The 6,000-nt window shown below is 41.0% G+C and overlaps 1 pseudogene; it reads right to left on the bottom strand.

The window, feature by feature from the left end:
* Positions 1 to 462: 462 nt before the first annotated feature.
* On the bottom strand, positions 463 to 2,221 carry LOC139468609 (arylsulfatase I pseudogene; annotated as a pseudogene).
* Positions 2,222 to 6,000: the final 3,779 nt, after the last annotated feature.

Below are 6,000 nucleotides of genomic sequence, written 5' to 3'. Positions count from 1 at the left end.
GTCGAAAAAGTCTAGTTGATGACACTTTAGTGGACAATATTGTAAGACGACTTGTAACATCATTTAAAAAGACATTTATCTATTAACTGATTGAGTGAGTATGGTTTTATGCCGCTTTTAGCAATGTTCCAGCAATATCACGGCGGGGGACACCAGAAAAGGGCTTCACACATTGTACCCATGTGGGGAATCAAACCCGGGTCTTCGACGTGACGAGCGAACACTTTAACCACTAGGCTACCCCACCACCCTACAGAACTGTAGACTGATGCTCTGTACACTTGCTTTCATCAGCGATACAGCGATTTAACTCTTCAATGCCCCTATTCATTTTTACCCAGAAATGCAAAACGTTTGGAAATCCTCCCCTGTCCTCATCAGGTTAACAATGCACTAACTAAAGAAAAAACACACAGATATTTTATTATATATATTTATATATGTTTCCAGGTCTCCAAAGTAATCACCCATGTTGTCTTGTCAGAGTGGCAGGGTTAAGAGCAGGATTGCGTCTAGGCTCAGTGTGGGGTCATGGGGAGTGGTGATACTGGCGTAATCTAGACGTGTAGACTTGCTTGGGCTGTATTGGAAATATTTGCTTCAGGGTCTATATGACAAACTAATACACAGGCACAAAGACAGATGTGAACGAATAATCACGTAAATTACACATACTGTCACATGACTCGGTGATAAAACAGTTCTCGGTGGTTCGAATGGTCACGTGACTACTGAAGCACTGTAGTCATGGAGCAATTTCTAGCACCAGCCAGGACTCCAGACGCCATTGAAGTTGACTGGGTTTGATCGAGGGTCAGAGGGTGGGTCCATCGCAGGCATCCGAGTCCCATTCTTCAGGGCCAGCATCTGCAGCAGGAAGTTGACGAGGTCGGGGTTGTCCTTGGAGATGTCCTGGTGCTCCGTTGGGTCGGCGCTGATATTGTACAGCATGACACTGGGGAGAGGAGTGTCATCCATTACGGGGACGTCTAAGTCAGACCCAGGGGGAGGGTACCAACCTGCATGTGAGATTTCACCAACCATCAACTTCAGGTCTCCCCACCTGAGAGCTGCAGCATAATGGTCGTCATAGATGTTGTAGACAAATTCGTTTCTGACGCTGCCACCTCCGTTGATGATCATGTCGACCTGACTCAACCCGTCTATATCCAGCTGGCTGGAGTCTCCCCCTGCTATGTCCAGTAACGTGGGATACCAGTCCACTGCGTGGAACAGACCAGGGTGAGTGTAACCTTTCTTTTTCAGAAGAGTCTTGCTTTAGACAAAACCTGCTCCCCTGGTACCTCCCTCCCACTATGTGGCTTTCCCGCCCCTCAGGGGCCAGTTATTTGCTCCATGTCTGGGAGGCCCCCCATTGTCCGTTGTAAACACAAGCAGTAGGTTGTCCATGAATCCATAGTTCTCGAGGACAGTGGTGATGTTGAGCACAGCTTCATCCAAAGCACTTACCATGCCACTGTAAACCATTCTGTTCAAATCATGAATGTCGCGGTATCGGTCTGAATATCTAGCGGGCACCTGCAGTGGCCAATGTACAGCTTGGAACGGCAGATACAGGTACATCGGCTTTGATTTGTCATGATTCATTATGATATCGATGGCTCTCTTTGCAAACACGTATGTGGAGTATTCCCCTTGGGCGCCCTTGTAAACATCTGTCATGTTCCTGAAGTCATAACCATAGTAATCTGTTACCTCGTCCCTGACGTGTGAAGTAGTCCTCCATACCTGCATAGTAGCCCATGAAGGTGTCAAAGCCTCTATAGGTGGGCGTGTACTTCCAGTTACAGAAGCCTAGGTGCCATTTGCCGACCATGTGGGTATCATAGCCGAGGGTCTTCAGCCTCTGTGGGATGATGATTAGGTCTGCTGGCATGTACTTTGGTTCCTCTATGAAGACAACATTATCCTGAAGCCCTGTGTGGTAGGGAAACTTGCCTGACATGAAGCAATTTCTGGAGGGGGAACACAGTGGCTGGACATAGGACGAGTTGAGGATGACGCCGCTACGGGCGAGACGGTCAAGTGCCGGTGTCTGGATGTCAGGGTTGATCCAGCCAATGTCGTTCTAGCCAAGGTCATCTGCTACGATGAAGACAATGTGTGGTTTGTCTGCAGCAGTGCTGATGTTTAAACACGAAGCAAATGTAAGAGCAATGACAACTGTAAGCTCCATATTAATAAAGTAATACCACTACATGTGGTGAGTCAGTATATATACCTAATGGCCAAACCTTATCTGTGTCTTCTGCAGGGTTAAGAGCAATATCTTTCTCACTCTTTTCAGGTCACGCTAGAAGTGCATTCTTATCATCTTTTCATTGATGTTATGAAACTTAACACATAGAAGTCCGTGTAACTATTTCATTTACCTAGTTAATGTTAGTGAGGCTCTTAAAAAGTTAATACATACAAAAATAAGAATGTTTCTCAATACATCACATGGTGTGTGCTTGTAAGACTGTGCGTTTTTTCTGTGATGGGAGGCAAATGGTTAAAGTTTCCGAGAGTTCACACTAAAATCAGCGTTCAATTCCTCCAACATGTATATCATGTGTTAGGCACATTTTTCTGTAAGGCATATGCCCAGCTCCTTCATGGATTACAGAAAATAAGAAAGAAGCCAGACCCACTTACTCGTGTGATAACATTCAAAACAGAGGACACGACCAGATGACTCACGGTTAACACACACTTAACACACACACAGTTGAACTGATGTTCACCTGACTATCAAATAGCACAGTGAATGTTCTGATAGATGAGAGTAGCACCACAACTGACAGAAATAGGTCATTAGTAGCCAGGTACGTTTCGACTGAGTGGGGATAGACAGTTCAGGGAAGTGAGCTCCCAATTCCTGGAAATCTTTAAATTTACCAAACGGTAGGCCAAAAAGTGAATTGAAGTAAAGAGCGACCTCAAAATTGTGATAACTTATTTCAAGGGGAAAAGGTTATGGACCAATGGTAAGTTATAATGAAGATATCCTGGGTTTTTAACCAAAAGTGGACACTATCTCTCTTAACTAAGTGGCATCCAGGTCAGGTGAAGGTACGACCGTTAATACATGTGCTGGCTATGTCTAAGCCAGAACACAAACAGTCATCAAGATTCAGTGTTAAATTGCTTGTGAGATTCATTCATTCAACATTCGCCTAATGGACCTATAGCGGCAAAGCACTGTTCTGCACTAGGTACCGCCATAGTAAGCTGACTTTTCATGTAGTAATACTGTTAGTCATTAAGCATTGTGACAAAAAAATAGGTATTTTCTCTGATCTGACAGAGAATGACATCACTGATTTTTTTTGTCTCATTACCCTGTATGTATACATTAATCAATGGAACTATTTTTGAAATCATCAACATGGAGGAACAGATTGAACTTTTCCCTTACTTCCACACGGGAGATTTCGATGAAGTATTGAGCAAATGGGACGTCTATTCATTTTCTGGGATACATAAAGACACTGATGGTAAATGAAAACTTTTTCCATTAATTACACAATCATAATCATAATTGATGTAGTTTTCTTGGGCTTGACCAAAGGACAAAAACAAGTCTAAAAAATAGACTTTCTTATTATCTTTCTTATAATCTAATTATGTTAGTATTTTTACTCACAATATTTTTAGACAAAAACAAGTCTAAAAAATAGACTTTCTTATTATCTTTCTTATAATCTAATTATGTTAGTATTTTTACTCACAACAGCTATTAAAGTTGATAACCGTTCTGAGATGGCCCCTGATCTCGGAACTATAGCCAGAGTTTCCAGAGAGACCAACGTCCTAATTTCCAGTGACCACTTCGCAGTGCATGGCTTGATGCAAAAACAGTACAGGGCATCATGGATGGGAACCTTTTCAAAATCTTCTGGCCGCAATACCTCCTGGGGAGTTAAAATATTTTGACATAAGATAGTTAAACATAAAAAGATAGATGAACACATACCTAAAATTCCAACGCAGATTCGATCAACATCAGCCCCCAACCCCCACCTCAGTGTTGCTGAGTATGGGACAGAGCAACTTCACTTACATCACTTACATCATTTGATCTACTTTTTTTTACCAGTGTCGGTTTTAAAGAGAATTTTGATATTCTTGAGTACATAATGGAGAACGATAAACTAAATGTCAGTATCTGGGCTCTTTACTCTTACATACTTGTAGTTTTGGAACCGGACATATTCACAATAAAGGATGATCCTGGAATCTGTCTCCTCCTGGGAAGACTTGAGGACGGGTATTTCTGTACACTGTGTTTTGAGACCGTCATCAGAAGTACATTGGTATGCAGAGCCTTCACATACTACTGTTAACTTTTCTCCCGTGTAGGTTTTTTGCGTATTTATCTTGGCTCCAGAGTCCAGTAAGAAAAGTAATGAACTGTTGCTTGTTCATATCATTGGATAGGAACTGCTTCCAGTATGTGAGTTTGTTCGTATTCTCTCCTTTGACAATGAGTTTCTCTCCACATCCCTTTCTTTGTTGCTCCTTGGATTTGGCAGAGTTTGCCACACAGCTGTCTGTGCTGATCACAACATCACCGGTTTTTATCAAAGACTTTCTGGCAAATTTTGCTGAAGTTACCAGGAATATCTTTCAAGTAGTAAAAACAAGCGTTGCCATCATGGATTACAAGAATTTCATTAGCAGGAGGGACACCAGCGACCTCCAGTTCCTTGGTCAGGTGTAAAGCCTTTGCCTTGTCTGTCTTTGCAAGGAAGCCGTCCCAATGCTGGAGTTATGTCCGGAATTCCTTCAGATGGAGTTGTATCCCTTGATTTTGGAATTTGATGAACAACTGAAAAGCAATGTTTCCCTCTTGCTTATACTGGACTACTTTGTTTGCAGTGGTTTTAACGCTGATCTTCTTGTTCATGTCTCCCAAAGTTTTGAGACACAAACACTTCACTGGCTCAAAATCTTTGCCTGTTTTTACAAAACAAAATATTTATCTCCTAAATGGACAGCATGATCTCAGTTTACTGAACAGTTCGTTGCGATTACTTGAACATCTTTCAAAGAATTTTCTACTCATATTTACAAATTGCAATGGTACATTTACTAAACTTTTAGTTAGTTTTACTTTAATTACATTTCAATAAAGGGTCGTTTCTTTCTCATTGTGCGAACCCTGTTGACAGCTGCTGTTTACAATTTGCAAAAGAAAAAATATCATACCATAAACAATACAGGTAAAATATAATGATTTTGAGCGGCATTGTAAGATAAGCCATTGGTTTTTCACTGGCAAACTTAACAAACCTCACTTCTTCATTGAGTACATGCTGTTAAGTGTTAAATGTTGTCAGTCATAAACAAATAACATTAACAACTTTACAAGGTCAATATCTACCTTACACTCTGACTCATAATTATCTACCTGTCTCAAAATGGCGACCCGGACAACACATATGTGAGGTCATTCTCGCCATTCCTTAAATAAAATGGAACAAGGCACCATTTACGAGAATATTCTCCTCATTAAAACACACCCCTACATTTACACTTTGATGAAACACTGTTTTATGGAAAGTATGTACAAATTAGACGAGAGCTTTTTGAAGCCAGTATTCATTCTGCGTGAGTCTCCCTTGAGTGATGCATGAAGAATATGTCCTTTGCTGCTGTTGCACATGCACCAATTACCATCGCCAGCTAACATTTATAATGCATGGTTTCAAACTCTTCATATTTTCTTGGGGTCCTAAAGTAGCATTTCATCAATCACTTGCATGTTATATACATGCTGACGGGGTTCACAGGAAATATAGAGACCAGAACAAGGATATATATATTTGCCTGATGTTTTTCTCGTCAAAGGTTAAAAGGTTAAAATTGCTTTAAATATGTACATTGTTATAATATCAAACTATAACACAACATAATATTCATATTATTTATTTACTTTAACGATTTCTGTGGGCCTTGGCTCCAATGTTTTTAAGGAATGGACTCTCTCTCTCA

This window comes from Haliotis cracherodii, unplaced genomic scaffold (genome assembly GCF_022045235.1).
Source record: "Haliotis cracherodii isolate W230 unplaced genomic scaffold, xgHalCrac1.p SCAF_2, whole genome shotgun sequence".
NCBI classification, from domain to species: Eukaryota; Metazoa; Mollusca; class Gastropoda; order Lepetellida; family Haliotidae; genus Haliotis; species Haliotis cracherodii.
The sequence above is the reverse complement of the archived record's forward strand: the minus strand, read 5'-3'. Positions and strand labels throughout refer to the sequence as shown.